Consider the following 11,721-nt stretch of genomic DNA (forward strand, 5'->3'; position numbering starts at 1 on the left):
AGATATCTTCAAATTCACTTTGTGTGCCCTTAAATGTTAAAGCTGAACATGCTGTGATAATATTTTAGTGTATTCCAAATCAGCACAACCAGCTGCATTGCACATGGATTCCTACGCAGACGGCCATATAACTATCCCATGAATGTGACGACTTTATTGACTTCAATAAATCAACTGAAAGTTACAATATTTAATAAGACTTGCTAAAGATCTCAGTTCTGAAAATGATGACATTATTCCCTTTAAAAGACATTCAGGAAAAAAAAAAATCCAAAGTCAAAGCATATATCATTGTGCAATCCTTGCTGTGTACGCATTTGCTTCATGTCTTTACCTGCCCAAGAGGAAAAATAATCATTCTCTTTTAAGATGGTTGTTAGTGGTACCTAAATCACAACCAAATTCAAATAATAGAATAAATAATGACAAAAGCATCTATTATCTATCTCTTATTGATTACTTCATATTATTTATTTTTGGTATATATTCTTCTGTGTCACAGAACATTAATATTTTGCCCATTATATAATGCAAGATCCTTTCCTGTATAACCAGTGCTTAAAGTGAGAAAAACAGGTGCCGGTACTCCCCTTGTTATTCAGCACCAGGTGCCAGTACTCCCCTTGTTATTCAGTACTAGCAAACATTGAGAGGTACTAATACTCTGAAGAGAATAACAGAGGTGTTAATACTGCGTACCGCTGAGCACCGACCCACTTTAAGCACTGAGTGTAGTCCCAACCAAGTTCGACCCGGGATTTGAGCCCAGAAGTGCCCCACGTTCCTGCACTTGAATACACTTCATATCAGGAGCAGCTCGTGTTGCCTGTCCTGACTTCCCACACACCTTTCCACATCGCCTCCCCTCTCGAGTTGCGACAAGCCCATCGCCCACTGGGTTGGGGAGATTCTGGATGGCGTCCAGGTTACGGAGAACAAGCAGTAGCATGTGTGCCTAAAGGTACTCTCACGCCCTACCTGCCCCCACTGGCATTTTCTAGACACGTACAATAGACAAATTGGCCTCAGGAAAGCTGCTTTTGCTGTACTCTCTAATATACTGTGTGTATTATGCTGTGTTTTTCACCTTTTCATCTTTATCAGATTCCTGGTCTGGGTTTTCAACCTGTCTAGATATCACATCCCGTCTTTCCAAATTATCATAAATGGATCATGAATAAATGATAAATTCCTAGGAACTTCTCCAGTTCAAACTCGTGCTTACCAGTTGCCAGTGTTCTCAATATTTCTAGCTATAATTTTGCGCAAAAAAATATCACTAAAACTGTCTGTGAATGCCATGTCTTTAAGAATCTATGAACACATTCATAACACATTATAATACATGTATAAAGCATTATAAACATGGCTATAAATAAGTATAAAAAAGGCATAACGCATTATAGCCATATGCCCAGGTGCAGGTGAAGGAGAATTGGAGCAAGAGCTCTATGCTAGAGTTGTATGGATCTTGACTGGTAGGGAAGAATGAGAATAGTTAGCTTTGTATTTAGAAAAATCATGTCCCATTGTTGTCTTTTTTCATACTTTTATAAGTGCATCTGTCCCAGGGACGCTGTAATATGCCTCCGATAGTAATGATTTTGCATGTGCAATACAGCGTTTGGGTGCTAATCTCTATACATGAGATACACAAACTCCAAACACACAGGGTTCAAGAAAAAATCAAACTGATGACCCTGAAGGTGAGAGGCCAGAGCTGGTGCCCAACTCAACTTAAATAAATCAGCAAAACAGGTCATACTTGAAAAATGATGTGTTTGTATTCTGTCTTTAAAATATACCTGGAAGCAAGGATAAGCTGGCTGACATCCACGAAGACATCATCAGCATTCCTCCTGAGCCAGGGGGTAGCCCCAAAGTACTTCAAGGCCATCAACATCATGCCTACGCTGAAGACGTCAAAGCTTTCCTGATTTAGTGATTCACAGTCATTATCAGACGTGCTTAGAGAGGCTAGTCATGGAGCACATGAAAACTGGACTATGTTCTAAACTCCTCACTGGGTCTTGTTCCTCCTGGACACAAAGAACCCCCATACTATAATGCAGTTCATTGACTTCAGTTCAGCATTCCACACCATTATTTCCCAGAAGCTGATGTAACTGATGTGCAACTGGTACCTTTACTTCTGGGTCAAGAGATTACAAACAGTCCAAATGGGCAGCGGCAAAAGGGCACCACCACACTGGACGACGGCGCCCCCCCATGGCTGTGGGCTCAGCTCACTTCTGCTCAGCCTGCTGTCCCATGACTGCAATGCTGTGTAATAACATGGGCCTCTCATTAGCGATGGTGAAGATTCATGACTTTGTTTGTCACATGCACAGTTATACTGGCACAGCTTGCAGTGAAATGAAAATCTGGCTTGTGACTATGCAAAAAAAAAGAAAGTATACATAAATTAAATTTAGTAAAAATCGGGGGGGGGGGGGGGGAGTAGCTGAATGAAAAACAAGGGATAAATAAGATGAATAAAAGACTATGCATACAAAAATTACAAACATGGTAGTCATTGTGTAAGTAGTGCAATAAGAGTCATAAATGGTTCATTGTAACCATTTACTTTGGGGGGCACAAATAATATACTAGTAAACCCTTACTTATGATACTGATTCCAAGTCTGTTCAACAATTAATCAATCATAATTGATTGATTCATGTTCATGCAGTTACTATATTTGGTCATGATTAGTGCTTGAGTAATAAGTGAGTTATTAAGTTACTTGTGCCCCTCAAGTAAAGTGCTACCTAGTTAACATACATTTGTAAATCAGTCATTGGGCATGTCTCTGCTGAGAAGCCTGATAGCCGGAGGATAGAAGCTCCTTTTGAGCCTCTGTTTTGGCCATCAGACTGTGGAGGCGTGCGCTTGGTTCCAGCAGGATAAACAGGCAGTTGGTGGGAGGGGTAGAGTCCTTGAAGATTTTTTTAGCTCAGGTCCTGCAGAGACCAATGTAGATGTTCTGCAGGGCAGGCAGAGCTGACTTGGTGGAGCACCCAGCCAAGCAGACCTGTCTCAGCAGGGAAACATGGTCCTGTATGTTGCAATGGTCATATCAGAATTAAATGTTTAGTGATAGAATACTTTCACCAGTTTAGAAAGACTTGAGGATCACTGGGGAGACCTTGAATCTCCCCAGTGATGAGTCAACGTTCAGACTGAAGGTGGAGCAGCTCACAAACTGGTCTGTGTCTTAACATGGATAAAATAAAATGGATTATTGTTGACTTTACAAAGGCCTCCTCATGTCTACTACACCTTGGAGGATCTGTGGTAAAAAGAGTCAGGAGCCCCAGCTTTCTTGGGGGGCGCTTAGTGAGAGACCTCACCTGCATTCTCAACTGCTAGTCAAAAAGGTTAATCAAGAAGATAGAGCAGCATCTCTGCTTCCTGTGGTGGCTGAAGGGTGCACTAACCCACTGCATCACTGCCTGCTTCGGGAATCACAGAGTCTCAAACTGCAAGACACTGCAGTAGACAAAGCATACAGCAGAACAAAGTCACCGGGAGCTCTCTCTCCTCCCTAAAAAGCATTTTCCACAAACTTTGCACCTGTAAAGCCTCCAGCATACTGGAGGACCCCTCCCACCCTTAAGAATTTTTGTCCTGATCCCATCTGGAAGAAGTTATCTGAACATTCAAACCAGTTCTGCCAGTTTGGGCAACAGCTTCTTCCCTGAGGCTGCCAGCATCTCTTAACTCTCGACCCCTTTACCACCTACCTTCCAAAAAAATATACCCACACACACTCTTGCATTAGTAACCATTTATATTTACTATTTATTTCTTTACTGTTGGGGTTGCATCTGCTGCACTGTGTGTGGCTCAGTGGGCTAAATCTCTGCGATTGTACTTGGAAGGTTGTTGGTTCAGACCTCGCTGCAGCAGAATGGCAGAATGCCTGTGGCTCTTTGAGCAAAGCCCTTCATCCCAGCTCCATGGGTGTGGCTGCCCTTTGCTGCCAAGCTTGCTGTCATCTATATGTGTGTCATTTAGAGTGAAAATAGAATTTTCTCACAGGGATCAATAAAGTTTTGTTCTTGTATTATCAGAAGGATACCTCTGTTATTTAGATTTGATTCACCTATATTATTATTTTCTCAGATTTTCTTCATCACCCCCTCTGCATACTTCCAGAATAGTTCAAACCTCTCATATACCTCAAAATCTTTGTGGCACTATATGCTCTAATATCATACAACTTCTGACAAAGTTTGATCAAAACAGAAGCACACCTCTAACCTCTAACCCCAGAAAGGTGTCCCTGGCGTAAAATCTCTGCTCACAGTCATAGCATCACTGACACAATAGCCTCCCCAGGCAGGACATGAGGTCAGTGGTGCACAGGGCCGAGCCCTGAATACCAGACATGCCACCAAGGTCTCCCCCCCACCACTGCAGGCTTCCTGTGACATCACTCAGGAAGGGCGGCGGACAGCCGATTGGTGCAAGCAGACAGGGAAGGAAATTTGCCATTTTTAGTTGTTGCCTAATTAATGGCTGATTAATACACATATATAGAACACATACTGAGATTACGTCACATCTTAGATGGTCATAGACACACACACACATACTTCATCAATAGAAATGACTGCCTACAAATATTGTTGCACACAATTGTATGGAAAGATTTTTTAGATTCTCTGAAGGACCACAGAATTTAACCCAACATCATGTTGACTTGAAATATGAAAATACTATCACTCACAAACATATATACACACAGAAAACATACACACACATACCCCTGTTTGTAATTATTATTTCTTTAGTTTGTATTCATGTCCTTCTTGGGACTGTCCATTTATTTCTATGGGAAAAAACCCAAACCAAACAATGACAACCTTAACACCTACCCAGCCGTAACCTTAACCATAAATAGTGAAACAAAATACAAGAATTCTGGCATTTTTTGTTGCCGTTACAGATCTACACAAGCATAGACAGGCACAGGCTTACACAACCAAAAGTAGGAATATAAGGTGTATGCACAGAAAAGCCAGTGTTTTAGCTGGTGTGTGTGTATCTGTGCACGCTCACGTGTCTGCATGTGTATGTATCTGTGCACGCTCACGTGTCTGCATGTGTATGTATCTGTGCACGCTCATGTGTCTGCATGTGTGTATATCTGTGCACGCTCACGTGTCTGCGTGTGTGTGTATCTGTGCACGCTCACATGTCTGTGTGTGTGTATCTGTGCATGCTCACATGTCTGTGTGTGTGTGTATCTGTGCACGCTCACGTGTCTGCGTGTGCGTGTATCTGTGCACTCTCACATGTCTACGTGTGTGTGTATCTGTGCACGCTCACATGTCTGCATGTGTGTGTGGGCACCTGTTTGAATTTGCCTGTGTGTGCACATGCATGTATGCATTGTCTTTATTACTCAAATTGTTTCCAGTCCTTTGAAACCCTTTTCATGGCCCATCCAGCCAACAACAGGAGGAACAGAGTAAGTCTGGATCTGAAAAAGAGGGGAAGGGGAGGCGGAGCGACGGAAGCTGCAGGGGAAGCCCAGGGTCAGCTTCAGGAAGCCTGCTGCTCTGCTATCTGTCAGGAACAACAACAGCACAGCAACGAGCCGCTGTCCCTGTGAGGTATGAGACTCACTGCGGGGCTTTTTCTAAGGGAACCTCACACTCTCTCATTTTCCCGACCTCACCCTCACTCTGATTACTTTCCTTTGCTGTCAGTCGTCCTGAAAAATGTTTTTATTACCTCCGCAGTCATAAATTTCGTTCACAAATAGTGAAAACTAACAAGAAAAAAAAAATAGCCGTAAAGGATAACAAAAAATAGCTGAGTGAGCATAAGAATGTTTGCATTTTCATTTATTCATTGAAATCTGACTTATTGGCCAATATTTGGAAGGGAATGTATTACACACCCAACCCCACAAACAAATACCCAAGTGTGACATATTTTTCTGCAGCACTACTTTCTATATATGAGCAGCTAAAAATACAGGCGTGTCGTACCCACCACAGATATAAGGGGCTGAAGCTGAGGACAGTGCAGCACGTGGTCATCTCAGCATGCTTAGGTCCCGCTCCTGAGGACACCCGCCCAGATGTGGGGGCAGTTGCCACAGAGTAACAATGGGCCTGCTGTTCTCTGGGCAGAGGCTCTGTTGACTCACACTTCTGTCTGCCGCTTCTGGAGTTTTTCGGACCACGACTCCCACATCCAAGGCTGTTTTTCCATTTTCTTGCCAAAAGTCCAAAGTCGAAATACCAGTGAATGTAGCACTATTTTGCCTGCATAGTCTTTCATTTCCTTTTCGTGTTTGTCAAAGCCCTCCCTCCATCACCCGTACGGACCCCTTCCCCAGTTGCTAGCCCTGCCCCAGGTATTATGAAGCTCTGTCCCTCATCGCAACAGGACTCACTGACACCTTTTCTCAATTTTTGCCCTCTTATTTAAAAAAAAAAAAAGTTTGTCAGCTGTCATGTAATGAATACAAATTTCAAAGTTTCAAAAAAAGCAGTATTTATAGTTTATGGTTGAGCTAAACGATAAATGTAAGGGCTAAGGTGTCACAGATGAAATGATAAATAATGAAGGATGGATGTTATTTTTATTTATTTATTTTAGTTTTGTAGCTTTATGACCAGCTGGCATCCCATCTGCTACACTTCGTATTGCCTTTGCCTTTGTTCGAGGTTTTTAGTCAAGATGGAACTGTTTAGGTTGGGCTTCTGGTTCCAGTTTTGTGTTGGAGATTTATCTCCAGAATTTTAGTCTTGGTTTTCTATAGTTTGCTGAGTCCCTTCTCCTGCTATTTCCTGATCCCTGTTTCCTATTTCCTGCATCCCATTTACTTGCGAGATTCCAGGTTTCAGTCTCCCACTGATGGTCGCCTGATCTCCTGCAGGTTTCAGTCTCCCGCCGATGGTCGCCTGATCTCCTGCAGGTTTCAGTCTCCCGCCGATGGTCGCCTGATCTCCTGCAGGTTTCAGTCTCCCGCCGATGGTCGCCTGATCTCCTGCAGGTTTCAGTCTCCCGCCGATGGTCGCCTGATCTCCTGCAGGTTTCAGTCTCCCGCCGATGGTCGCCTGATCTCCTGCAGGTTTCAGTCTCCCGCCGATGGTCGCCTGATCTCCTGCAGGTTTCAGTCTCCCGCCGATGGTCGCCTGATCTCCTGCAGGTTTCAGTCTCCCGCCGATGGTCGCCTGATCTCCTGCAGGTTTCAGTCTCCCGCTGATGGTCGCCTGATCTCCTGTAGGTTTCAGTCTCCCGCTGATGGTCGCCTGATCTCCTGCAGGTTTCAGTCTCCCGCCGATGGTCGCCTGATCTCCTGCAGGTTTCAGTCTCCCGCCGATGGTCGCCTGATCTCCTGCAGGTTTCAGTCTCCCGCCGATGGTCGCCTGATCTCCTGCAGGTTTCAGTCTCCCGCCGATGGTCGCCTGATCTCCTGCAGGTTTCAGTCTCCCGCCGATGGTCGCCTGATCTCCTGCAGGTTTCAGTCTCCCGCCGATGGTCGCCTGATCTCCTGCAGGTTTCAGTCTCCCGCCGATGGTCGCCTGATCTCCTGCAGGTTTCAGTCTCCCGCTGATGGTCGCCTGATCTCCTGCAGGTTTCAGTCTCCCGCTGATGGTCGCCTGATCTCCTGCATTCACCAATCTGGCACATTTCATCCCAAAGCCACCCAACTTATCAATTTTTAACAATGGATGAATTGATGGGTGGATGATTTTATAACCGTCTTCAGTCTCCCACAAAGTGATTTACAGGCATTTTCCAAAGTTATCAGTGAAAAGGTGACATACAAAGTACTTTTTTCCTCTTCTCTTTTCCTTCTCTGGTCTGAATATTACATTTTTATTAAGGATTGAGTGGTGGTTCATCCTTTGAGTCCTGCCTCTGCTCTGTGTGTGAGAGATTCCATGTTCTCCTCATTTCCACGTTCTCCTCATTTCCATGTTCTCCTCATTACACCGTTCTCCTCATCTCCATGTTCTCCTAGTAACTGACAAGCCTTCCTTGGTTACTCAGTATTCATTATGATCACCCTCCAGTGCCTTTTCTGCTTCAGGTCTTTGAAGAAGAAATGCTAAACACTTTTTGCAGATGCATACCATTGCAGTCCGGCAGCTGCTCGACACCAAACTGCAAAGCATTGCGGAGAGTGATGGGACAAAGTGTGGAGCAGACTGACTCAGCAGGCTGGGGGGCTACGGGGGTTAAATCAGAATCAGACAGGAGGGGGAGCCCAGAGTACATTAAGTGAAACAGGTCAAAATTAAAAAATGGGAGGCAGAAATCAAGGCGTCAAGTAAAAATATGTCATCCACTTGAGAAATCAGTGCAAGTAATGAAAATTAACATTAAACCTGATGAAAAACCATGATTTTTTTGCACAAAACTGACCTTTTGTTAAACTGTTCTCTTTGAAACTTTGGGGCATTTAGAAAATGTGTTAACATTGAAGGAGGTGCACTCTGATAAGGCGTGGTTTGGACATAAGGAGGTGCACTCTGATAAGGCGTGATTTGGACATAAGGAGGTGCACTCTGATAAGGCGTGGTTTGGACATAAGGAGGTGCACTCTGATAAAGCGTGGTTTGGACATAAGGAGGTGCACTCTGATAAGGCGTGATTTGGACATAAGGAGGTGCACTCTGATAAGGCGTGATTTGGACATAAGGAGGTGCACTCTGATAAGGCGTGATTTGGACATAAGGAGGTGCACTCTGATAAGGCGTGGTTTGGACATAAGGAGGTGCACTTTGATAAGGCGTGATTTGGACATAAGGAGGTGCACTCTGATAAGGCGTGATTTGGACATAAGGAGGTGCACTCTGATAAGGCGTGGTTTGGACATAAGGAGGTGCACTTTGATAAGGCGTGATTTGGACATAAGGAGGTGCACTCTGATAAGGCGTGATTTGGACATAAGGAGGTGCACTCTGATAAGGCGTGGTTTGGACATAAGGAGGTGCACTCTGATAAGGCGTGATTTGGACATAAGGAGGTGCACTCTGATAAGGCGTGATTTGGATATAAGGAGGTGCACTCTGATAAGGCATGATTTGGACATAAGGAGGTGCACTCTGATAAGGCGTGGTTTGGACATAAGGAAGTGCACTCTGATATGGTGTGATTTGGACATAAGGAGGTGCACTCTGATAAGGCGTGATTTGGACATAAGGAGGTGCACTCTGATAAGGCGTGATTTGGATATAAGGAGGTGCACTCTGATAAGGCATGATTTGGACATAAGGAGGTGCACTCTGATAAGGCGTGGTTTGGACATAAGGAAGTGCACTCTGATATGGTGTGATTTGGACATAAGGAGGTGCACTCTGATAAGGCATGATTTGGACATAAGGAGGTGCACTCTGATAAGGCGTGATTTGGACATAAGGAGGTGCACGCTGATAAGGCATGATTTGGACATAAGGAGGTGCGCTCTGATAAGGCGTGATTTGGACATAAGGAGGTGCACTCTGATAAGGCGTGATTTGGACATAAGGAGGTGCACTCTGATAAGGCGTGATTTGGACATAAGGAGGTGCAGTCTGATAAGGCGTGGTTTGGACACAAGGAGGTGCAGTCTGATAAGGCGTGGTTTGGACATAAGGAGGTGCAGTCTGATAAGGCGTGGTTTGGACATAAGGAGGTGCACTCTGATAAGGCGTGGTTTGGACATAAGGAGGTGCACTCTGATAAGGCGTGATTTGGACATAAGGAGGTGCACTCTGATAAGGCGTGATTTGGACATAAGGAGGCGGAGCTGCACTCTGGCAATATGTTTCTTTGCCTTTCCGCTAAATAAATTTAATGTAAATGTAGTCGCAGTATCGCTAACAAATCACTTACAGGGATTCAGGGAACCTCCAGGGAGTCGTGTCTCACTTGCCCATATTTTGTGCTTGTGTGTGTGTCCTGTCCTGGACTGGCATCCCTTCCAGGTTGTTCCCTGCATTTTGCCCTGTGTGTCTAGGGATAGGCTCCACTCTAACCCTGTGATCCTATACTAGATAAGCATTTGAAAGATGGATGGAACACATCAGCCATATATTATGTTAAGGGGTAATTGGCAATAGATTATAATATATATTTTATGTTAAACAAGTAAACTTCAGAGCATTTGCCCTTAATGGCTCCTACTGTGAGGTACTTTCTGTAAACTGGGCTGTGCGGATCCCAAAGGCTCCTGGCTTGTGTCAGGTAAGCGTCCATCTGACCCTGCCCTTCATGCCTCTTCCCTCTTTGGCTAAGAGGTGTTGCTGACAATCCTGAACCCTCCTTTATTTTCATGCTACCCTTGTGTGTTTTCCCTGATCCTTGGACTACTGCATGGCTCTATGGGTTGAGCGTGTAGGACCGAAGCTGTAATTCTCCTGTCATGGGTTTGAGGCTGTCTGCAAACCAACCTCATCTGTTTAATTTCTTATTTGCTTCTCTGTTCCCTAGTGTTTTGTTAAATTTTCTCTTAGTTTTTCTGTCCTAGATTTGCCCTGTGCATGTCCTGTTTGATTTTAGTTTTCCTTATGTATGTTCCTAGTCTTCCCTAGTGTTGTTAGCCTTAGTGTTTGTTCGGTTCCCTGGTTCCTGTTTCACAAAGCAGGATTTCTTGCTTAGCTGGATAACTTGTAGGATTTAAGGTAGCCTGGGCCAAATGTAAGTGGATGGAAATAAAGTCTATTTAGCCCAGACTACCTTAAATCTGACAAGTTATCCGGTTAAGCAAGAAATCCTACTTCATGAAACAGACCCCTGGTCTTGTTAATTGCAAGTTATTTCACCTGAGTCTTGTTGTGCACACCTGCCCTTTGTTAGTCCTCATCAGTGTATTTAAGTGCCTGCCTTTGTTCATTTCCCCAGTCAGTCACTGCCATTTGTTACTATGTGCTCCTGCTCCTGCTCCCAATTTGTTTTTCCTCTAGTTTAGTTCTGACCCCCTGTGGTCCCATTTATCTTTTGGTTTCCCTTTGTGACTGTTTTGTTTAATAAACCCCTTTAGTCTCTGAGCCGCAGGTGAATCGTCCACCTTTTTTCTGCCTGCACCAGGTCCCGTGTCCATAACAGGCATGAGGTACTTTCTGTAAACAGGGCTGTAGGGATCCTATAGGTTCCTGACATTCCTTTAGTTACAAGTATTGGGAAGGGTGGCAATGAACCTCAAAGAATTCTTCATTTTTTTGTTTGCAATGCCTGCTGATCAGGGGTATGAGGACAACTTCTGACTTTAGGCAACAAATAAAACAAGACTACTGCAGTGGTGAAACAGGTAGCTGAAGGAAGTTGGGTACATATCTTTGCTGAAGCTCCAACAATTGCAGCATGCTTTCAGAAATAGCTGTCCCTGACATCACTGGAGAGCACACTGCAGGAACAGTTCACCAAAAGGACCCGGGGCCACTGACCGGAGGCTCCAGGATGAGGGTTACAGGAAGCAGACTTAGGTGCAGAGCACAGGAAAAGGAACAGCAACACAGGAACCAGGAAATGGAACTGAAATACAAAAACAAGACAACTATGAGCCTAATGCAAGTGAACAGAAAACAAAACTGCAGAGCACCCTAAACCATTTCATTTTAACCTTTTTTTTTAAACATAGAAATACCCCAAAACAATCCTTTGCAATTTACACTGATAGAGAGGAAACACGGGGATGACAAAAAGACTAGAGGTAAATAAACCAGTTATTTGTGTGTTTGATTTTTTTTTTTTTGTAGTTGGAATCAG

This window comes from Paramormyrops kingsleyae, chromosome 18, assembly GCF_048594095.1.
Source record: "Paramormyrops kingsleyae isolate MSU_618 chromosome 18, PKINGS_0.4, whole genome shotgun sequence".
Taxonomy (NCBI): Eukaryota; Metazoa; Chordata; class Actinopteri; order Osteoglossiformes; family Mormyridae; genus Paramormyrops; species Paramormyrops kingsleyae.